This window comes from Sturnira hondurensis, unplaced genomic scaffold (genome assembly GCF_014824575.4).
Source record: "Sturnira hondurensis isolate 20B ecotype Veracruz unplaced genomic scaffold, ASM1482457v3 Scaffold0025370, whole genome shotgun sequence".
In the NCBI taxonomy this organism is placed as follows: domain Eukaryota; kingdom Metazoa; phylum Chordata; class Mammalia; order Chiroptera; family Phyllostomidae; genus Sturnira; species Sturnira hondurensis.
Window position 1 is genome coordinate 13,465,083 of NW_028098001.1, and position 24,811 is coordinate 13,489,893.

The 24,811-nt window shown below is 37.1% G+C and overlaps 1 pseudogene; it reads left to right on the forward strand.

Annotated features, from left to right (window-relative positions):
* Window positions 1-5,420: 5,420 nt before the first annotated feature.
* Window positions 5,421-8,475, forward strand: LOC118982310 (partitioning defective 3 homolog; annotated as a pseudogene).
* Window positions 8,476-24,811: the final 16,336 nt, after the last annotated feature.

Here is a 24,811-nt window from a genome sequence, read left to right on the forward strand (position 1 = left end):
TTGCTAAAATAAGAATGGCCTTTCTCTGGCAGTGGCATTCTTTAGAGTTTTCTGCCTCCTGACAGGGCTGCCTCACTCAGACCTCTGTCTCAGACCGCTGTAGCCTCCCCAGGAACTCTCTCCCACCTGATATATCACTTTGTTTGAGGATATTTGCCTCAGGTTAACACTGCTTTTCTAATTCAATTGCTGGGGCCGCTATTCTAACTATATTGTTATCCCCTTTATTGGCTTAGCGCTCTGTCCAGTTCTTCGTATTTGTTCACTCTTATCTTTAGAATTTCAGTGGATCCCGTCTTATCTTCTCAGTGTTTTCCTTCTGTACATATTCAGGTTTCCTTAACTCTTGTCCATCCAAACCCATTGTCTTTCTTTCTTCTGGGTGCATCTCACAATTTCCGGTCTGTGGATGGTGACTTTTCTTACTTGCCAGTATTGATATGACTATACCTACACACATTCTGTAAAATTAAGGGTCTTGGGCTCAGTATTTAGATAGACATTCAGTTCAGTTCCCCCATTTATTTACTCTCTCTGAGGCCATTTAAGCTAATCATTTGCTGGGATAGTTTTAATCTTTTATTTTAAGTCACAGTGTTATTACCCTCTGAAAATGTTACATTGACCTTTTTATGTATCTTTTATATACACTTCAAATTCTATTTAAATTTTTATTTAATCAACTACCCTATACATTTCTTGTAAAAATTCAACTAATACCAGTAATACCAAGTCCTCCCTGTCATTCCAGTCTTATCCTAAAGATAATCGCGGTTCTCGGTTTTCAATGTTTGCTTGCAAAGCTTTTTCTATACATGTATAAAGCTACAGAAAATTACATAGAAATTATAGTTTAATCTAAATTTGTTTTTCTGTTGCATTTTTATTTAATAATGTCTTACAGTTTTACCCATGATCAGTAGATCTAGCTCATTCCTTTTCATTGCTGTGCAGTGTGGACTATGGTGTATTTAACCTTCAGTATTAGTTTTGTTTTCACAACAATTATCCTGTATGTTTCCAGTTGTACACGTGTGTGTGAGGATTTAACTGGTCAAGAACTCACATTGCTGCTTATAAGGGTATCCACCTTGAAAAGCCCCACTGAGGATTTTTTATCTACAGAAAAAGATTCTCTTTACTTTTGAGGAAGAAATCATTATATTTAATGATGTAGAGATGTAAAAGCTTTTTTAGGAAGACGCATGAATATGCTGTCTTTATATAGTGTATAATACATAAAACACTATATGTTTAGGGGGACTATATATAATACCATATTTAAAAACTAGAACAGCCCTGGCTGGTGTGGCTCAGTGGGTTGAGTGTCCACCAACAGTTGCCAGTTCAATTCCCAGTCAGGGCACATGCCTGGGTTGCAGGCCAGGTCCCTGGTTGGGCTTGTACAAGAGGCAACTGATTGATGTTTCTCTTGCACATCAATGTTTCTCTCCCTTTCTTTTTCCCTCTCTTCCCCTCTGTCTAAAAAATAAATAAAATCCTAAAATAAAATAACTAGAACAATATAGGACTACAATCTATAACACTGAGTTTCTCGTAGTGGTTAGTAGGTTCGTGGGTTTTATTTATACATTTTATGGTCAAAATAAAACTAAAAACAAGTAGGTCAAGGATTAAATCTTTTCTACTTAATTCCAATGTAGGAAGATTAGAGATCCCTGTTTGTAGAAAAAAGGAAAATGCTTACCCAAAACGCAGAAACTTACAACTCTGGTACTAAGAAACTGTATCAACCTGGAGAATACTCAATGAGAATAGAGCACTTAGGTGGAGAAAAAAAGCTTGCCAAGTAACTGGAAACCTGTTATAGGTACCTTCATGAATCTCATGAGAAGTCAGTAAATGGTCCCTTTTTCTAGGGCTATGACACTTCCCAGAAACTTTAAGTGTCCGGACCTCTATATCTACACATGGCTATTGCTCTATGTGGAGTTGTATTTCATGTGTGTAATTAATAAGCCACCAATGTCAGAGTTCATGATGCCCAACTTGCTCTACTTGGAGAGCAAAGATATCTTTAAAATGAGGCACTATTTCTCCCATCCAAGTACTAACCAGGCCCCACCCTGCTTAGTTTCCGAGATCAGATGAGATCGGGCGCGTTCAGGGTGGTATGGCCGTAGACTAAAATGAAGCACTATTTCTGCTTTTCTTTGTAGCACTATAGGTCCTCATAGATTCTTGAGTCAACTATTGCTATTTCTTTAGCATAACAGTCTTCAACTTTTTAAACATCTGACACCTTCTGACCACATTTTATTTTAATTTTGGAAAGACCCATCCTAGTAAAAGAGGATTTTTTTTTTTGTAATAGAAAAAAACTCCACTTCTTGCCCATTGGAGCTTAATCCACTAGTCAGTTCTTAAAAGAGGAACTGACAAGAATAGTAGCAAAATAAATTCCCAAGCTCAAAGGCCCCCCTATCAGAGAAAAGGCTGACCTCATTTCTGGACTGTTTTCTGACATAAGTTTTCTCAGCCATAGGATAGTTTAGAGAATTTTACATGACACACAACAGAACTGCATACCCCTGACATGTGACTCAGAGAGTCATGCTGTGACTTATTACTACACATACTTTTCTATTGTGTGTGATAGAAATGAAAAATCTCAAAATGAAACTTTGGAAAGTTGCTGGTGGTACAAAAAAAGGTGGCAGGGTTCTGGTAGAATTCAGTGATAAAGAAATTGCCTCTTACAAGTTTCAGAGGAGAGATGGCATTTTTCTGTTAAGAACTAGCAAATCACTAACTTAGAAGGGTGGAAGCTCAAATTCCCAGTCTTAAGAATATATTAGGAGTGTAATTTTAAGATTAAGATGTAAATCCACAAATATTCAGTGAAGGACACAGATAAGCCATGAAAAAAAATTACTGATGTTTCACTCAGTTAGCAATTCTTTCTGACAGGATGTTAAAGCTGCCTATGAGATTTCTTTGACTCTGACTCATTTGATTCATTTAGACATTGCCAGCAGAGCAAGCTACAACTAAGCAGATCCATCTTAACAAGCTCATTCCTGGACATCCTAATAAAGAAAAATAATTGAATTGCTGATTTTGATTTTTTTTAAAATTCACTCAGCATTTGAGTATTTGGCTTCACACAAAATAAACAGAAATAAATATATATTGCATCATCTTCTCCTCCAGAATGCATGGGGGGAAAACCTACTGAACTACCTCCATGTATCTTGTAGAATCATGTAATACTGAAGTATCTTCCTTGTGTTTAGTTTATTATAACCACACAAAGTTAAAATCTTAGTGTCTGGTTTAAGCAAGCCCGGGTTCTGGGCACAGAGATCTGCATGAATAGATGAATATGGGGATCTTAAGCACATCACAGTCAATGGATTTCTCAAAAGGTATCTGCCACTGCAAAGAGAAAATCTCCCACCTAGTGAGTGGCATAGAGAGCTGAAGCAGCAAGCTGGCGGCACAGAGATGTCTTATTCAACTTGAAAAGTTTTTTTTTAAATGAACCAACATATAAAAAACAAGAAATTTCACATAAGAATTTAGACTTGTAATTTTCTTGAAAATTTGCCAGGAGCTTCACCCCAAATCTACAGGAGCTAAGTGTCAGCAGCCTCGTCCATTGTTGACTTCTCGAAGCCTACCTCATGTACATCCCCTGCCTAACCTGCCAACACTCGGATTTGGGACCTAAGGCAGAGAGTAAAGCAGAAAACTTAGAATCAAAAAGACTCATATACTCATTCCATAGTTGGCACCAGGACAATATTCATTTGGATAAATATATTACCTGGATTTCACCCAAATCTACTGATATGGCAAACTGTGCATTATCCATTAAATGTTAGCTCTGCAGAGAAAACTTCTTCAAGTAATACATTATAGTACTTTATTACAGAGTGAACGGTCCCGTGTCCAGACTAGGGTGGGAAAGAAGGAGTTTATTATTAAGATTTTGCCTATGACTTATAACTCTAGATATTATCCAGTTAGAACCTCACAATAAGGTCAAAGGGTAGGTATTTTACAGGTTAGAAAAGCAAAGTTAATGGAACCAAAGCAACTCACTTGATATTAAATAATTACTAAGTGGTAGAGCCATATTCAAAGGCAGATCTTTGTGTTTTAAAAAATAATTTTATATTTTATCAAATTTACCAAGTTTTCTTATAGATATATCCTCCCTACCAAATGAGAAAAATATTATTAATCATTTGACTCTCAGTTATGCACTAAAGTATATTTTATAATGTTTATTATTAGCTCATAACAAATATTTCAAGCTTTAAATTGTAAAATTTTAGAGAAAGCCTTTTTTTTTTTTTTTTACCAATCTTCAGGTAAGAAGGTCTCCTTCCTTGTATTAGCTTAACAGCAGCCATAGCAGAGACCCTAATTAACAGTGGCTCAAACACACTAGAAATGTGTTTCCCTTCTCACAATAGTGTAGGAATAAGTCTAAAGCTATTATTGTAGTTTCAAGTGGTCAGGTCCCAGGTTCTTCTTATCTTGTTCCACTGCCCTAAATTGATGCTGTCATCCTCACAGTACAAGATGGTTTGTTACTCCCTCTACAATCCAGGCACAGGATGGAGAGGAAGGGAGGAAAACTTGCTTTTCCCTTGAAGGATATCCTGAAGTTGCCCAGGTTATTTTCACTTACATCTCATTAACGAGAATTTAACCAGATAGCCACGCTCCAGCATAAGGGAGTCTAGGAAAGATAGTCATTAGCTAGGGAGCCATGTGCCCAGCTAAAATTTTATTATGGAAACAGGAGGAAACCAATACTATTAGACAACTACTCATCTTGGGTGCAGCACTTATTTATTTATTATTTATTCATTCATTCATTCATGTTTAATCCTCAATAAAGGGTATGTTTATTGATTTGAGAGAGAGAGAGAGAGAGAGAAGAAAGAGAAAGAAACCATCAGTAAGTTGCTTCTCATAGGCACCTCAACTAGAGATCAGACCTGCAACTCAGGTATGTTCCCTGACTGGGAATCAAACCTGCAACATTCTGGTGCATGGGACAATGCTCCAACCAGCTGAGCCACCCAGCCAGAGCTGGGGCACAGCCTTTAAAACATACATGTAAGGTACCACCAAATCGCACTCTTCCTTCTGAAGTGAACACATCTCTGTTTCTTACAACATGACTTTGTCTATCTTCCTGTTTTTGTTTCACTGTCAAATCCTGTTTCTTTGAAAAGCCCTTTCTAGGTTACATCTTATGTCCACTTAACCACATCAAAGTTCTTGACACTCTGTTTTTCAGTGTTTCCCTCTCCCAATTCTGTATGTTTTATATATTGTACTCACTTGGGAATTACTATTCTCCTATGTGTCAACAAGTGTTAATCTACCTCTGGATTAATTCAAGACACATATTTCTAATATGCCCACGTGAAGATAGAATGATAATCTTAGGTGAGTATTTGTTTGTATGCAGTGATGTACTACTGTGAATAAAATAAGGCAAGACATTATGTTTATATCTCTTTGTTAGCATCAGGTACAGGGATGCATTGAACAAGTAGCAATCAGTAATAGCAGTGATCCTCACATTTAATTAGAATCACAGGGCATCCATTAGGCAGGCCCAATTGCAACAGTCATCACCAACAATTAATACCCTTTTGCAAATTGATCTGTAGGGTCAATCTCACCCTCATCAAAATCTCAGCAGGCTTTTTGTAGCTATTGACAACCTGACTCTGAAATTCGTATACAAATGCAGAGTACTCTAATAGCCAAGACAAGAGCAAATTTTGAAGGACAACCACTACCTGATTTCAGATCTCATTATCAAGCTATAGTACCAAGACAATGTGGTGTCAGAATAGATAAATAGGTCAAACTGAATAAAGAATCCAGAAATAGATCCGCACATATATGGATGACTGATTTTCCACAAAAGTGTAAAAGCAATTGAATGGAGAAAGGATAGTGTTTTCAGGAAACGGTGCCAAGACAACTGGATGTATAAATGCAGGAAAATCAACTTTGATTGGTACCTCACATCATATACAAAATTAACTCGAGATATATCATAGGCCTAAATGATCAAAAGCATGATTCATGAAAGATCTGATAAATTCAAATACATCAAAATTTAAAACTTTTGCTCTTCCAAGGACAGTTAAGAGAATAAAGAGACAAGCCAAACTGAGAACATATTTGTAAATTCTACATCTGGTAAAGCAGGGGTCCCCAACCTCTGGCTGCAGACCTGTTAGGAACCAGGCTACACAGCAGGAGGTAAGCTTGAATGTAATGCACATGAACCATCCCTAACCATTCCTCCACCCCATCCATGCAAGAATTGTCTTCTGTGAAACTGGTCCCTGGTTCTAAGAAGGTTGGGGACCACTGTGGCAAAGCACTTGTTTCTAGAATGTATAAAGAATCCTTAAAATTCAATAACAAGAAAACAAACAACCCACTTTAAAAGGTGATGGATGGACACAGCCCTCCGGAAAACCACCAGCAGCTCTGGCCCTAGCACCACAAAGTATATTTAGGACAAATGTAAGCAGTGGTTATAATACAAAAATTAGGAAAGAGACTTAATAAATACCCAACTAAATAAAAGTACAGAAGGTTTGGGATTCAGCATCACTTTCCAAGATGTAACAATAGGTGACTCAGATCCAATTTATATAAAAAACATCCTCCCCAGAGGGGCTGTCATTCAAGATGGCAAACTTAAGTCAGGAGATTGATTTAGAGGTAAATGAAATAGATTTAGCAGGCAAATCCCAAGAGGAAGTTGTTTCCTAGTTGAGAAGCACCAAGATGGAAGGGACTGTCAGCCTTTTGGTCTTTCACAACAAAGATGCTTTCCACCCAAGGGAACAGAATGCAGAGCCACGCTAAATTCAGCCTCCAAAAGAAACAAAGAAGATGGGGATTTTCCTTTTACACCTGATGTCACCAGGGAATTTCTGAGGTTTGAAGTTCCACTTAATGATTCAGGATCAGCAGTCTTGGTGTCAGTGTCGAAAGGAACCAGTCAAAATAGGTCATCAGGCAGACTTGGAAATCTTTGTCAAATCCACTATGAATGGAGTAGCAGCAGTAACTAAAGATGGAGGGCTTTGGGTGAATCAATGATCAACTGATAGCAGTGACTGGAGAATCACTGTTGGGCAAGACAAACGAAGATGTCATGGAAATCTTCAGAAAGGCCATGTTCACTTCAGGGAACAAGCAAGGAATGATTTAGCTCATTGTAAAGCTAGTAACCAAGTGGAATGAGCTGTTGTCACTTGGGAGGCCTTCTGGACCTGAGCTGCCCACTGAAGCAGTGTTGGATGACAGAGAAAAAAGAATTTCCCATTCCACCCTGGCCGGTGTGGTTCAGTGGATTGAGCATTGACCTGTGAACCAAAGGGTGGCCAGTTCGATTCCTAGTCAGGGCACATGCCTGAGTTGTGAGCCAGGTTCCCAGTAGGGGGTGTGTTAGAGACAACCACACATTGATGTTTCTCTCCCTTTCATTCTCCCTCCCATAGAAGATGACAGATTACCAGTGCTTACGCCACATCTCTCCAACCAGTCATCTTCCAGCTCACATGATGATGTGGGACTCATGAGGACAGACACTGGCCCCTGGGCTGAGGCTGAAGTCAGTAATTTAGCAGACTGCTCTTTGAGTTCCAATGTGTATCCCATTCTTCCTTTTCAGTGAGAAGTATTCGGGTGCCACATTATGTCAGAAAACACACAAAGCAATTTTCAGATGCCTATCAATTGGATTTCATTAAAACACAAAAATTGAAAACAGTGGATTTAGGATCCTGGTCAGGTAACTCAGTTGGAATATGCCAAGGTTGCAGGTTCAATCCCCAGTCAGGGCACATACAAGAATCAACCAGTGAATGATAAATAAGTGGAACAACAAGTCAGTGTTTCTCTCTCTCTTTTTCTCAAATCATTTAAAAAAATAGATTAGTATTTGATGAGACTAAAACTCAATACAGTGGATGGCCAGTAAGCAGGCTCTGCCCCCAGAGATGTGGAAGTTTCTCTGGGTCCGAAGAAGTCCAGCTCATTAGAGACTCTGCAGACAGCAATCACTTAGTGACTTTGGGGATATTCATTTCCATTGCCTACAAAGCACAGGAAAACAGAGGAAAGGGATGCGATAAAAGCTTCAGAGATGCCATGAACAAGTCTTATGATAAGCCCACAGCAGATGACAATGATGAAGGCATGGACATATTGGAAGAAGACAGAGAAGAAAGTTCAAGACCAGGGGAATAGGCTGTCTCTACAACCAGTGACAAGCCTTTACATTCTTTAAAGAGACAAATGAATGGAAACTAAGAGAAAGGCAATAAGATAGATCAGAGAAAGGATAAAACTGGAAAAGAGAGAAAGAGAAGGAAAATAAAAACCAAGAAGAAAATGCTGAAGGGCATGGGAGACATGTTCAGCCTTACCAAACTGAAGCCTGAGAAGAGATGAAAAACAAACAGATTTGAAAATGATTTGAGAAGCAACATTGCACAGTTGTTTTTTTAAAACAATAAATTTACTTTTATTGGAAATAAATAAAGAGTAGCAGGTGGGGGTTATACAAAAAATTTGAACAGACATGTTACCAAAGAGAATGGTAGTAAATAGGCTTGTGAAAAAAGGCTCAATACCATTAGTCATTAGGAAAATGCAAATCCAAACCACAATGTGAAATTATTATCAACCTATTGGAACAGTTAGACTTTAAAAGACTGCCATACCAAGTGTTAGCAAGGATTTAAAACAAGTGCTGGTAGGAATTTAAAATGGTCCAACAACTTTGGAAACAGTTGGACAATTTCTTAAAAAGGTAAGCATATACCTATCATATGATCTAGTCATTTCATGCTTGGATTTTTTTCAAAAGAAATGAGAACATATGCTTTACAAAGACCTGTACATGAGTGTTCATAGCAACTTCATTTGTAATAATGAAGTTGCAAACAACTTCAAACTGCAGACAACTCAGATGTCCATCAACAGATGAACAGCTAAACAAACTGCAGTATATCCACACAGCGGAAAACTACTGAGCAGTAAAAATGAATGACCTACTGATCCATGCAACACCTTGATGAATTTCAAAAAATTATGCTGAGTGAAGGAAGCCAGACCCTTCCAGCCCCCCAGAAAGGAGTACAGATTGTGAGTCCATTTATATAAAACTCTAGAAAGAGCAAACTTTTGCAGTGACAGAAAACAGGTCAGGGAGGCCTGGCGTGGGTTTGTGGGAGGGGCCGACCACAAAGGGGCAACAGAAGGAAACCTGGAGCGGTCGCACTGCCCAGCACTTCACTGTTGTGGAAGGGTCACTCACTCCATTTGTCAAAATTCAAAGATATGATAACTTCTATGACAATACAGCTTAAAATAAGGTTTTAATAGGCGACTTGATAGGTCAGTTTTTATGCCAGAAGTAACACAAAATCCATTTTTAATAAATAAGAACCTAAGATATTTGTTAATTTTACTCAGTTTTTCCTTGATGCTAGCCTATGGCATAATATCAAAGTATAATTCATGAAAGGCAAAGTTCGAGAGTTTTCAAAAAATGAGATTCAAGGATAATGATGATCTAGTTTTTTTCAAAGATAGAATTTCCAATACCTAGAAAAATGAGTAGACTGCTTATCTGTATGTAATTCCTCAACAAAAATCATTTCTTACAACAATATTTGTGATAAGCATTAAATAGCTGAGTGTTAAATGCAAGAACACAGACTGCAGATAGGATATATTACCTCATGCAGGATAAAGAGTGTAAGCAGGACACATCCAATCTCAGAGTTCCCTCAGAAAATAATGGTCTCCACCAAAAAACAAATAGATAGGTAAGTTCTGTCTCATAGGCTTATATTTTGGGACTCTTAAAAGACAAATTCTCCTTAGGACAACATATCAGATAAAAAAGATTAATATGTGCTCAGTTAAGTTTAAATCCTCATGTTTTAGTAGAAAATACATTATTGCTTACACTTGAGTTACCATCCGGGCTCTAGTATTCTGAAAGAAGTGATTCACCCCAGTATTTAGAAAATTACTCACTGAAAATCTGTCTCAGGCACTATAACAAATAACAGAGACACATCGGTGAACAAAAGGGATTCACACCGTCATGCACTTTCTCTATTATGGTTCTGAATCTCTACCAGGAAGCACGGGCACAGTAACTGTAGCCTTAAAAATTTCCAAAACAGAAATAACCAATTACCATCTTTATCCCTCTCTCCCTTACACACACACACACACACACACACACACACACATACATATTTTAGGTTGCCAAATACAGGATTTCTACTATAATTTGAATTTGAGACAAACAATCAATAAAATTTTCATATAGGTACATCCCAAATACTTCAGGGGAAATACTTAGAATGGAACAATTTATTCACTGTTTATTTGAAATTAAAATTTAGTTGAATATCCTAGTTGTTTTTTTGCTAAAGATAACTATATTTAAACATATAGTTTTATGCATGCGTATATGTTATATGTATGTATATTGGGCTTTCCAGATATACACACATGCATGTACCTAACTATATGGTATGTGTCATGTGTTATTTTTAAGCAATGTAACTTCTTGGAGAAAACTTCAAGATGAACTGTGTGTGTATAAAGTATTATCCTAGATAATTAAGCATAATAATCTCTTATTTAAAGTTCTCTCATATAAACCAATTAAGCGCTGTAGGCCAACTACCAAAAATGATTTTCACATAAAGTGGTTAAACTAGTACAGTTGGAAATAACAGGCTCTCAGACCAGTTTCCCGAGGTGACTGACAGTTCAAGAAAATAAAACATTATTAGCACTTATCACAGAGGGGTTCATACAAAAGTGGAATAAAATCACTAAGTCACTGCATAAAAAAAGCAAAGCATTCCCTGTTTTTTACACATCAAAAAGTAATGCCTTTTATGGTAAGAGAGGATCCAAGGAAATGATTGCTGCTCCTATGTCTCTACTCCCCACTCCAGGCTACTCGCCTCCTTTGACCAGCCAGTTACACCAACGCAGAGGTGGGTATTAGCATACAGGGGGTTCTGAGGGCAGAACGGAGAGGAGGCTTTCCCCTGGGGCTGGGCAAGGGCCTGAGACCTACAACAGACTTCCCCGGACCAGAATCAGAAAGCTCAAGTTTCAGGAAAAGCTTGTCCCCCATGGTGAGCCTTGACCAAGCTCACCATGGAGAAAGGTCTTTATGTGCCACACATTAATGTGTCCGATTCCCTCCTCTAGATAAGCCAAGCAAGTGCTGAGTGGATGTACTATGTCCTCCCTTCCTGAGACTAGACATAAGGAAAGATTGGGAGCCTGCGGGCCACTGCATTGCCAACCCATGCGGGACTGCCAACACCCATCACTCACCATACTGCCACAACTTGGGGTGTTGTATCAACCAGCCCAGAACACATCAGTCATGTAAAAATCCAGCTAAGGACCCTGCAGCCAGAGAGATGTCAGGACTATTACAACTTTCCAGGTGAATCAAAGAAACGCTGTTCAAGAAAATTCAAATGAAGTATATATACTCATGTACAAACAAACATTTTTTGGACCTAAAGCAAGCCATAATTTCCCAATGAAACAATTGGGCACATGAATTGAAGAAGAGGATGATCAATATAATGGCCAAAAAGAATGGCATAGAAGACCATAGAATACATAATTCAAGCACAGACATGTGGAATCATGAAAGGGCAGATATATAACAATCTGAGGACAGATTTAGTAGATATACCACCTAGTAGAAACTCCTGAAAAAGAAGCACATTATTAAACTGACCATAAGAAATACTTTATGTGAGTGGAAGGCAGGCCTGAATCTGCAAACTGAAAGGAATTGCTGAGTAGTAGGCATGATTCAAGAGAATAAGAACACCCACCTGGGTATATCCAGGTAATGTCCTGAACTCCTAAAATGAGATTTCACATTTTCAAGCAGAAAAATAAAGTGGTCTACATTAAAAAATGATAGCACAGGAAAAAGAATATAATTCATTATGATAATGGAAAAGTAGAGTAGAACATTTATATTAACAAGGATAAATGCCATGAATTGTTAAGATTGTTAAACCGGCACAAATAGGAAAAGAAAAAGCATTATTAAGAAATAACATAAAGTTAGAGCAAAATGAAGTATATCAATCATTACATTAAATATAAATGGGTTGATTTCTTCCACTTAAAGTGAGCAATTATCAGATTGGTGAAACTGCAAAACTCAACTGCAAACAACTTAAAACAAAACTGCAAAGAAAGGTTAAAGATACAGGGATAGACAAAAATACAAAGCAAGTGCAAACAGAAAGTAAGAGTGATAATATTAATTTCAGACATGGCTGATTTGCCATGTGGTAAGATTTGTATTTGGAAATTAATTCTAACAACGAATTAGAAAGTGGTCTGTGGAAAAAGCAAGACTAGAGAGAAGAAGAAATAATACTAAACAACCATGGCTTCAGTAGGTTAATTTGGTTCCTATCAAATTAAAATTGAGAACATTTATTTCAAAACTTTGGTACTTTCTAAGAAATTAGCAAAATCAAATAGTATCTAATTTAGTGTGGTTCTCAGCAGCCTTAGCATCACCTCAGAACATGTTAGAAATACAAATTTTAGGTTTCTACCCTACATTTAAAAAACTGTCTGTAGGACCCAGAAGTTTGCATTGAAATGAGGCCTCCAGGTGATTCTGATGAACATTAAACCCTCATTAAGATAATTAGGCTGCTTTCTCTGAAAATTAATTCCCCTCCAGATATACTGATTTATTTCTAATTTATTATTTTCTGTTTCCTGGCCTGCTAATGGAAGGTTAGAAGGTTGCATTTAAAAATGGATACCAATTATTTTCCACAAAAGCAATGCCATAGATTACAAAATATTTCCTCTCAAAAACAATACTTGCAAAGTTTAACATGTTTGAGAGTCCCTGAGTTACATTCCCAGAAAAAGTTTGCTGAGGCTGAAAATGTTTTATTTGTTAAAAAATTTTAAAGCCTCTTAAAATAAAAATAAGTCAAAAAGTTAAAAGCACTTAAGAATACCTATAGCTTCATGAAACATTTACAAAATTAATTATGTACTTGGCTAAAAATAAAGGCTTGCTCTGACCCATGTGACTCAGTTGGCTGGGCATCATCCCACAAAACAGAAGTTTGCCAGTTCAATTCTTGGTCAGGACACACATGTGGGTTGTGGGTTCACTCCCCATCAGGGTGCATACAAGAGGCAACCAATCAATGTTTCTCTCTCACACTGATGATATTCTCCATCTCTCTCTCCCTCCCTTCCCCTCTCTCTCAAAATAAAATTTTAAAAATAAAAGCTTAACAAATTGAAGTCCCAAAAAAGAAAAAGAACAAACTATTTTTTCAAGTTACCTTCCTTGATCATACATCAGTAAACTTAAACATAAATTATAAAAGTTTTCATTTTTGGAAGGTTAATCCACATAAAGAAATAAAACAGTGATATTATACACTATATAGAAAGCAATGATATGAAACAGCAAAAGCTATACCTAGGGTGAACTTGTCATAACGTCTTCACAACTGAAGAAAAAAAGAGGAAACAAGGAAAAGTCAGTACTCATCACCAGAAAGTAGGAAATGAATAACAAAAGCAACTAAGAAAGATTATTTAAACTACTAGCTGAATTAATAAACTAGAAAATGAAACGAGCCAAAAAAAGCAGAAATGACAAATAAATTCAAAAGTTAAAAATATTTTAAGACATTAAAACAGATAAACTGTAAACTTGATTAAAGGGAGAGACCACACAGCAAACATGCAACGCACATCAGAGGGCCCTTGGAAAAACACGCAGGATTAAAAAGGAAAAGGAAACAGACCACAGATACAGCTGTGATGAAAAGGATTATAAAAGATTACTGCTTGGAATTCTATGGCTACAAATTTGAAAACACAGAAATGAGTGATTTTCTAACAAAAAAATTACTTAAATTGCCAATCACTGTAGAAGATGTCTAAGTAGTGATTAAGAATCTATCGTGAAAAGACCCAAACACTGCATGGATTTAATGTTTAAGTAACAGATGATTCCAATGTTGTTTAAACATTGCCAGGCCATGAGGGAAAAAAAGGGAAAAAAAACCCTTAATTCATTTTATGAAGCCAGATTAATTTTAATTCCAAAGCCTGATAAGGAAAAAAAAGCCAGACCCATCTCACATAAAAATGCAGGTACAAGTATTTTAACTAAATTATTGGCAAATAAAATGCAGCTTGCTTCTGTCTTACTTACATCAGGTCCCCACAATAGACTCTGAGGTAGAAATACACAAGCCAAGATTTTGCAGGGAGTGCTCTGAGGAACAACACCTTGAAGGAAGTGAGGGGCGGAGATTGGAGTAGAGAACGAAGTTGAACTGCAATACTGTTACAACAGTGGGTTCAGCCTAAAGCACAGAGAGGCCTGAACCTGCTGCGGAAGGCAGGCGGTGCACTGAGAACACTGATTTGAGCCATGGGCTTTCCCAACACTCTCGACAGCTGGGAAATAAGTGGCTCCTGCTGATGGTGGTGGCATCCGAACAGCGTACCACAGCATCCACTAGACTCAAGTGACTAGACTTTCAAAGAACACAATACAAATAAGTAGCATATATTCTTGATTACAAATGAGGTTTGATATCAAGACATCTATCATTATAATCCCTTGCATTAACAAACTTAAAACATGCATTAAGATCACGTAATTAGATACTGAAAGGTATATGGTAAATATCTGAATACATCAGTCATTTCTGACATTAACATTGCAGATATGTGAATACATCATACTGATTTCTGGGTGGATGTTGTCTTTTTTTCCTTTTTTAGCTCCCTCTCTTCTTCTTCACCCACGTCAGCCCCAGTACAATAAGGACATAAAAAATAACTACAATATACTGGCTCTGAAGAGCCTGTCTATTTGCCCCCAGTTTGTTTCAGAAGGAAGGATCCTGCACAGCCAGGTTCCGTTTCACACAGACCGGTGTTGGAGAATTTTTTACTTTAATTAAACAAATCTATCTCCAGAGCCATTCTCTTGGTCTCCACTGAACACACAAATACTCCCTGAAGATAGTGAATCCCACAAGGATATATATAAAAATAAGTAAAAGGTAGGAAAATTGGAAAATCATCCAGCTGTGGCCTTATGTCCAAACAGAAAGTATGCATTTCAGTTGAACTATAGGTTTCCATTTAGAAATTCCCAACCAATTCACCTTCATCGATGGCAAATATTCCCTCAGCAGACACTTACTCCCCTGCCCATAAGAGATTTTTTTAAAGTATAAAATTATAAATATGAAAAACAATGTACAGAGTCTAATTCTCTTGCAGATATACAGCACATATCAGAAATTAATCTGTATGCTTACCTTTGCAGATTCCATCTGGTGGCTTTATAGATGGAGAATCTCAACCACTGGGAAAATTCAGCACTTCTAACACTGAAAAGCACATCTGGCTTCAGAGATTGCTGAAACTGTGTATATGGTTCATCTATAGGATTCTCCAGTGATTCTAGAAGTTTACCCATTCTAGAAGCATTTAGAACCACACTCACAGAAAGAGACTGAACATCTGGGGTGAGGTTTAGTATTCAGCTGCCGGAAATGTCTTCACACGCCCCAGGCCAGGTGTGGATCCTTAGGACCACTGGTTGCAGTTCGGCAGCAGAATTGGCTTCACCAGTTTCCCATACACAAGCCAGGGCAACCTCAAACCAAGAGAATCTTTAGAAGCTGCTCTCTCCCTGAATACATTTCTAGAAATGACTCTGACAAAGTATTTTATGGTCTGTCCAGAGTAGTTTATTTTCCCTTTGTGGGCAGAGCTTTGTGGAAACCCAAATGATAATAGAAGTTTTCTTGACATGCACTGAATCAAGGGTCAACTGAATTGCAAGTTTAATGTCTGCAACCTATGTCGGCCTCAAACACTGATATCTGAGTACTGGAGATTTATTATCCCTTTTCCTCTGGACAGCAGCTGGATGAGCACCACTAAGATTGTTCTCCTATTACTTCCTTTTCTCAGTTCTTTTCATTCTAACCATTCTCTCTTCAAATTTGTCCATTTTTCAGGCAGGTAAATCTCAGTTAGTATTCGATGGGAAAATTTTAGTAAATTATTGATAGCCAGATCCTTGACTTAGTTTGATATTACATGAAATAACCCAAAACAGACCTAAAACTGTGTCTGAACTATGTAATATTTGGGATAATTTTTAGATATTTTAAGAATCAAGAAGAAAACCAAGTTTTGTTTTTTGCTTAGTGTTTGCTTGTTTTTACATAGAAGCAAGAACTCGCAAAAGTAGATAGCACTCACTGATACCAAGCAGCTGGGGTAGTCATCCTATTGGACCCAGATTGACTGGACCAGCTCTTTACACCTTCTTTCAGCTCTTTATTCTTGATATGTAGCTCATGTGACAAAAGATACTTCTTCATGTGTTATTCTTTTACTGGCAGTAAGAACATTTCCAAAGAAATGTAAATAATTTTGAAGATCCACTGAACTTCAATTCTTTATAAGAAACAGATTTTTTTAAACATTGAGATAATTGATTTCATATTTTCCATTCATTTGGTGCTACTTTCCCAAGACTTTATTTTTTTTATTTTAATTCTCCACAAATTCTTTGCTGAAAAACTATAATTACACTTAACTACAGAGAAGTAGTTAGATACTGCATGCATAACTTTTATGTTTTAATTCAATCCTCTGTTAAATCAGAGTAATATGTCTCTATTCAACTAGTCTAAGGGCCAAGGTCAATTTGATTAAGCTGTAATGTTAAAACAACCCAAGCATATTACATTGAATGCTTCTTGCTGACATTACTGTAATTGGCAATGTGAGTTGGTTTTTTTTTTTAAGAAATAAAATAAAGGCCAAAGGCAATCCTGTTAAGTGACATTGAATTAAAGGAGAAGGATCTAGATGGAGGTTTAACAATAGTGATCTGCAAGCTTCTCAAACACGATTTGGCACTAAAGAGAATAATTATGATGTATTCTGGCTTCTACCTGCAGCCCCACCCTCGGAGTATTCTGTGGCTATTTCTGCACAGGAAGTAAGATCATTTAATCAGTCCTGATCACTCAAAACTCACCAATGAGTGAATTTTGTTTATTACTCAAATTGACCACTTTTCTTTCTACTTATAAAATGTTTTGCCTATGTTGTTTTCATTGAACACTCATTCCTTTCACTTACTCTACAAATATGGAGGATTTTTTTTGTTTGTTTAAAAAAATTTAAGCAGCACTGGGATTTGTATATAAGAGAAACTGGTGGACAGCTGCCTGCTGAGAACTGGGAATGGAGAGAAGCGAACACTTTTTCACTTAGTTGTATGATAATTGAAAGGAGGATTGTGAGAGTGATTGAGTTTATGGTATAGGGTGCTGAAATTAGAGATGGTTTAGCAGAACTAATAGATGAGCCCAAAATCAAGATTGTTGGAGCAGAATCATGTCACTCTCTGAAAAGGGACTACCTACCAGGATAGAACATAACTAAACTCCGAGTTTACAAACAGATAAAGGAAAGAGGAGGGCATGGAATATATGGTTCACGAGAACCACAGGGTTCTACTAAATACAGCTGGGTAAGGCACATCCTTTTGGCATGCATTGATTGCCCCATTAATGTTGCAGTTGAGTACCACACAGGGAGTCCTAAGTCTCAGTAGTGAGAAATACAGCCACTTGAGTCCCTATATAACATTATTCTGAGGATTGTCCACGAAACATGTGTTAAGGGGCCCTTTCACCACTCTAATTGTGATATGCATACAAACCTTTGTACAGTTTCTGATTCATGTTGCTTAATTGGTAATACGATAGAAAGCTTCCAAATGGAAGAGAAAATATGTGCTTTCTATGTTCTTTTTATAGTCAGGGTGAAAACTCCACTATTAAGATGCTAAGATTTTGCTGTTTTCCTGTCACTTTGCTGGAAGATTTCTCTTGCAATGTGTTCACACCTGCGGCCTAGAAAGTATGTCCTGTGCTCATACTTGCCTTTCCTTACCTCTTGAGAGGCAACCATTTAACCATTGTTATTGGTCCCCAATAACATGTAGGGGACCATGTTATTGGACTGAAGATCAGAAGTAATTACCAGTGCTAGAAATATTAGTTGTCTTTTTTAAGACTTTATTTATTTATTTTTAGAGAGAGGGGAAGGGAAGGAGAAAGAGAGGGAGAGAAATATCAATGTGTGGTTGCCTCTCATGCTCCCCTAACTGGGGACCTGGCCCACAATCCAGACATGTGCCATGACTGGGAATCAAATAGGCAACCCTTTGCTCGAAGTCCAGTGCTCAATCCACTGAGCCACACCAGCCAGGGCGAAATATTAGTTTTTTAAAAGAATATTTTATTTATTATGTTATTACAATTGTCCCAAGTTTTCTACCTTTGCCCCTCTCTGCCCTTTTTTCTCTTCCCTCCACCATTCCCCCTGCCCCGCCATGCACTTAGTTCATGTCCAGGGGTCGTGCATATAAGTTATTTGGCTATTCCATTTCCTATATCGTTCTTAACATCCCTCTATGTATTTTTTACCTACCAATTATGCTTTTTAATCCCTGCACTGTTTTCCCCTTCTTCCCTTTTCCTTCCTAGCTGATAGCCCTCCAAAACGATCTCCATATCTATGATTCCATTCCTGTCCTGCTTGTTTGCTTAGTTTGTTTGTTTGTTCAAGAGTCAATTGTTGACAGTTATGAATTTGTTGCCATTTTTATGTCCATAGTTTTGATCTTCTTCTTTTTCTTAAATAAGTCCCTTTAACATTTCATGTAATAATTGTTTGCTGATGATGAACTCCTTTAGTTTTACCTTTTCTGGGAAGCACTTGATCTTCCCTTCCATTCTAACTGACAGTTTTGCTGGATAGAGTAACCTAGGTTGTAGGTCCTTGCTTTTGATCACTTTGAATACTTCTTGCCTGTCCCTGCTTGCCTACAAAGTTTCTTTTGAGAAATCAGCTGACAGTCTCATGCATACTCCTTCATAGGTAACTCTGCTTTTCTCTTGCTGCTTTTAAGTTTCTTTATCTTTGACCTTTGTCATTTTAGTTATGACGTGTCTTGGTGTGGTCCTCTTTGTGTCTAACTTGTTTGGTACTCTCTGTGCTTCCTGGATTTGTATGTCTATTTTTTTTTTTCACTAAATGAGGGAAGTTTTCTTTTGTTATTTTTTCAAGTAAGTTTTCAATTTCTTCCTCTTCCTCTTCTTCTGGCATCCGTATCATTTGGATGTTGGCACATTTGGAGATATCCTAAAGTCTTCTTATACTATCCTCATTTTTTAAAATTCTTGCTTCTTCTTTCAGTTCTGGTTGAATGTTTATTTCTTCCTTATGTTTCAACTCATTGATTTGATTCCTGGCTTCATCCCCTCCACTGCTGTTTCTTTGTAGATTTTTCTTGATTTCACTGAGTGTAACCTTAATTTCTCTATGTTGTTGCTGTACTCAGTGAGTTCTTTGAACATTTTGATCAACAGTATTTTGAACTCTTCATCTTATAGGTTGGCTATTTCTGTTTCATTTAGTTTTTCTGTGTTTTGTTCTGTTCTTTCATTTAGGCCATATTTCTTTATCTCCTCAATTTGTCAGCCTTCCTGTGTTTGTTTCTGTATATTAGATAAAGCTGCTTTGACTTTCTGTAAAAGGCTCCTATCTGGATCATTGTGGCTTCTTTAAATCTGTGGTTGTTGGACTTCCATACAGTTCTATTTTCTGACAGTTTTGGGTGTTATTTGTTTTGAGACTTAGTTGTAAGTTTTTGTGGTTGCACGAGGAGATGAAGCCTGTCTACCTATATCTCCATCTTGACCAGAAGTCTGGTTTTATTAGTTTTGAAAGGCATAACTTCAAACAAGTCATTTTACACTCTAAGATCCATTTATAAAATGAAAGAGTTACTAATTCTCTAGTTACTCTCTAGGCATTCTCACATGCCTGGGTTGCAGGCCAGTTCCCAGCAGGGGACTCACGAGAGGCAACCATACATTGATATTTCTTTCCTTCTCTCCTTCCCTTCCCCTCTAAAGATAAATAAATAAAATTTATTAAAAAATAAATAAAAAATAAAAAACCCAACATGTAAAATGAGTCAAACAGGGCTTCTTTAAACTGAAGTGGGGAAACAACAGGTTGTATGTGGAGCCCTATCCATTTGATCCCATGCTTTCCCACTGAACTTTTGCTGTGTTAACCTCCAGGTCACTTCACTCAGGACACTGTGAACTCATTCTAAGAAGCACTACCAATCGAGGTGAACCTTTCCAAATCTAAATTCTACAATTCAGTTATGTTACTTCATTCTTCTCCACTCAGATGCACAGCATCTGGCTCAATTTCGATTAGTGTGTGAAATGTCAGAGAAATCGAAAGGCAGAAAGTAAAAAAGTGTTGCATAATATAAAAAATAAAAACACTTTTTTTCTACCTACCAGCAGGAAGTAGATTGCACATCTCTGTAGGAATGTTTGTTAAATTGGTTTGAATCCCACTATTAGATCTACAGGCATCACTTTCTGGATTTGGATCTGTGATGCTCTCCTTCAGTGCTAATGTGAAGATGACCTCTCCCCACAAATTTAGGCTTGCCCAGTTCCTTTGAGGAGGGCTCAGATCAATAAACCTAGGCTCACCTCCACCCGTCATTCCATCTTGCAGTATCATGAACTGTCATCCGGAATTGAGCGGCATAACCAATTCTACAGTGCCCCTATGTATCCATAAGGGCAGCTTCATGGCCAGCTAAATACAGGGCCAGGAGCAGTATAAGAAAGTTCTGGTGCAAAGAAAATAATTTAAAAAGTAATACCCTCACTTCTTGTCCATTAACTATATGCCAGATCCTTATGCTAAGAGCTTTAATTACTATGCACATAGTAGCAACAATCTTGCAAGGCAGGTTTTATTGCCTCCTACCTTTATTCGCAGATGAAAAAACCTGAGATTCAGTGTTTTTTTAGACACAGAGACAATATCTAGCACACCAAAAATGAGCCTCAGGCAACTGCAGTATCTCCTTTCTCCACACCCATTGGAACTATGCTTGGAATGCCAACCAGCTTGGCTAAGACCCGGAGATTTTTTCTGTTGCAACACTGGGTGACTGGTCTCCTGGTCTCTTCCTTGGTGCAGTTGACAAAATTGGCCACAGAGAGTCCATTTACCAAACATAGGCAATTTACTCATAAAATTATCTACTGTTTAAAATACCACTAGATGTTTAGAAAATATTTTAGATCACTGACTATAGTGGAAAGTAATTTACATTATGGAAGCAATCATTTAATCACTGCAATTAGCCAAATTATTACCTATTCAGCTAATTGTCTTTTAATGATATAATTTTAAAAATTAAACATTATGTTATTCTAGCCAATGACAAATTCTTATTTCATAATTTCCCAATGAAAAGTATAATTTACTATACTGTACAGTATAATTTTCTACAGAAATTAAGTTTCATTTTATTCTAAATTATAGGCTTTATCTTCCCTCAACTATCATAACCTGTACATCCAATGAGAGAACTTGGCCTTTCAGGAAAAATGTGGTTGTGGAGGCTAAAACAAAGGCAGTCAAGCTTTCTTCAAATGTTAAGAAAGTGCTGGCTTTCTGTACAAAAAAGATGATACCAACAGCCTAGCAGTGCTTCTCAACTAACTGCACATTAGAATCCTCTGTGGATCTTAAACAAACAAACAAAAAACCCTCTTGCCCAGGGTTCACCCTTAGAGATTCTGATTTAATCGGCCTGAGGAGTGACCATCATGCTTTAAAGATCTCCCCAGGAGATCCTAGTACGCAGCCAGGGTTGAGCACCACAGAAAAGGTAATTTAAGCCTGTGCTGCCTTGAGTTGCAGTTTTGTTTTGTTTTCAGGGGAGCTGCTGGTAGACAGAGTCAAGAAGCATTGTGGTGTGCATCTGGAAGCAAAAAAAACTAGTGTTACAAGAATGGACACAGGAGACCCAGACAGCCAAAATCACTGTAGGTTTGTAACTTAGAGAATGAGGAGTTTGCAGTGATAGAATGTTGAGACTTAAGTTAACAGGCTAAGATTCTAGATGGCCATACTCATCTGGCAGGTGTGCTAGTTTCATTTGTCAGGGGCTTGCAAAACAGTCAAGAATTTGAGCAGTTTATTTATCTGCTTTGGGACTGTGCACCTGGGTCTTAAAGCAAAAGGTAAATGAGTTAAGGGCTCTTTATAAAATGCTGAGCCAAAGTAAATCTTTGAGTAGAAGCAAAAGCCATAGCGAAGACACTGTGATTCCACTCACTGTATTCATTAAAGTGTGCAAATTCACACCTGACACTTACCAGACCCTAAGTAATGTGCTTCCCTTATCAAAAAGTTGAATGATGACTGGTTTCAGCTCCAGGGGCTCACAGTCCAGTACAGATATTCTGTACTTTCTGAATTACCTGGAGAAAGAATGGAGGCGCCTTGGCTACACAGGTTCAGGCCTCGGTGAGAGAGCAAACATGGCTGGGAGGTGTCTGCAGCCACTGCCGATGTTTCTATGAAGGAATTTCAAGGACCTTCATATTTTATACATGATAAACAGTTAAGAAACCCAGACAGTCCAAAAAGGGTGTGAAAACTGAGCACAGAGCTCAAAAGGAGGCACACACAAGTTTGTTCTTTTTAAACAACTTTATTGAGGCATAATTGACACACAGTCAACTGCAGATTTTTGAAGTATATAGTTTGATGCTTGATATTTCTGTGAAATAAGCAACACATTCAGGATAAAGAACATATCCATCACTTTCAAAAGTTTCCTCCATGAAATATACACAAAGACATGGAGGCTAAATAACATGTTACTAAAGCATGAATGGGTTAACAATGAGGTCAAGGAAGAAATCAAAAGACACCTTGAACAAATGAAAATAACAGCATAATTCAAAAATATTGGACACTGCAAAAAATTTATAGCATTATAGGCCTACCTCAAGAAACAAAAAAAATCTCAAATAATCTAACTTGACAATTAAAGAAACTAGAAAAAGAACAAAAATGAAGCCATAATTGAGTAAAAGAAAGGGAATAATAAAAGAGCAGAGCAGAAATAAGCAAAATAGAGCCTAAAAAAAAAGATACAAAACATCAAATGGAATAAGAGCTGTTCTCTGAAAAGATTAAAAGATCGACAAACCTTTAGCCAAACTCATCCATAAAAAAAAGTTGTCCTAAATAAATAAAATCTGAAATGAAAGAGAAGTAACAACTGATACCAAAGAAATACAAAGCATTGTAAGAAAATATTGTGAAAACTATATGCCAACAAGTTGCACTATTTGGATAAAATGGATAAACTTGGAGAAATATACACACTTCCAGAGTTGAATCACAAAAAAATCAGAATATCTAAATACACAGGTTACAACTAATAACACTGAAGCAGAAATGTAAAAACAAAACAAAACAAAAAAGAGCCTCCCAACAAAACAGAAGTCCTAGACAGAACGGCTTAGCAGACTCCCAAGCTCATTTTAGAAGGCCAGCACTAACCTAATTCCAAAACCAGATAAAGAATCTACAAAGAAAGAAAATTGCATGCCAATTTTCTTGATGGACATAGATGCTAAAATTCTCAACAAAATACTAGAAACCAAATTCAGTGATACCCTAAAAAGATCATATACCATGATCAAATGGGATTTATTTGGGGAATGCAAGGCTCTACAATATCTGCAAATCAATAAACATGACACACCATATAAACAAAATAAAGAATAAAAACCACATGATCATATCAATAGAAGCAGAAAAAGTATTTGATAAAATCTACTACTGATTTATAATAAAAACTCTCAGCAAAGTGGGAATAGAAGGAATATACCTCAATGTAATAAAGGCCATATATGACAAACCCACAGCCAACATTATACTTATTGGACAAAAATTAAAAGCATTTTCCTTGTTATCAGAACAAAACAGGGATATCTACTTTCACCACTCTTATTCAACATAGTACTGGAAGTCCTAGCCACAGCAATCAGACAAGAAATAAAAGGCATCTAAATTAGAAAGAAGAAGTAAAACTGTCAGTATTTGCAAATGACATGATATTGCATGTAGAGAACTGATGAATGAATTCAGTAAAGTAGCAGGATACAAAATAAATATCCAGCAATTATTTGCATTTCTAAATACCAATAATGAACTATCAGAAAGGGAAACTAAAAAAACAATCCCAGGTGGAAGCAAGGGAGGGAGGTGGATTTGACTGGGGTGGGGGAAGGGGGGGGAGTGGTGGAGTTAAAATGCAGACAACTGTAATTGGACAACAATTAAATAGCTTAAAAAATGAAAAATATAACAATCCCACTTACAATTGCATAAATAAAAAACCTAGGAATAAATTTAACCAAGGATGTAAAAGACCTGTACTGAGAAAACTATAAAACACTGAAGAAAAAAGTGATATCAGTTAAGTAGAAACATATAATGTGTTCATGAACTGAAAGAGTTAACATCATTAAAATATCCATAGTGTCCAAAGCAATCTATAGGCTCAACACAATTGCTATCAATATAATAATGGTATATTTCACACAACTAGAACAAAAATTCCAAAAATTTATATGGAGCCACAAAAGACACTGGGTAGGAACAACAATACTGAGAAAGAAGAACAAAGTTGGAGAAATAATGCTACCTGATATCTAACTATACTACAAGACCGTAGTTATCATCAAAACAGCATGGT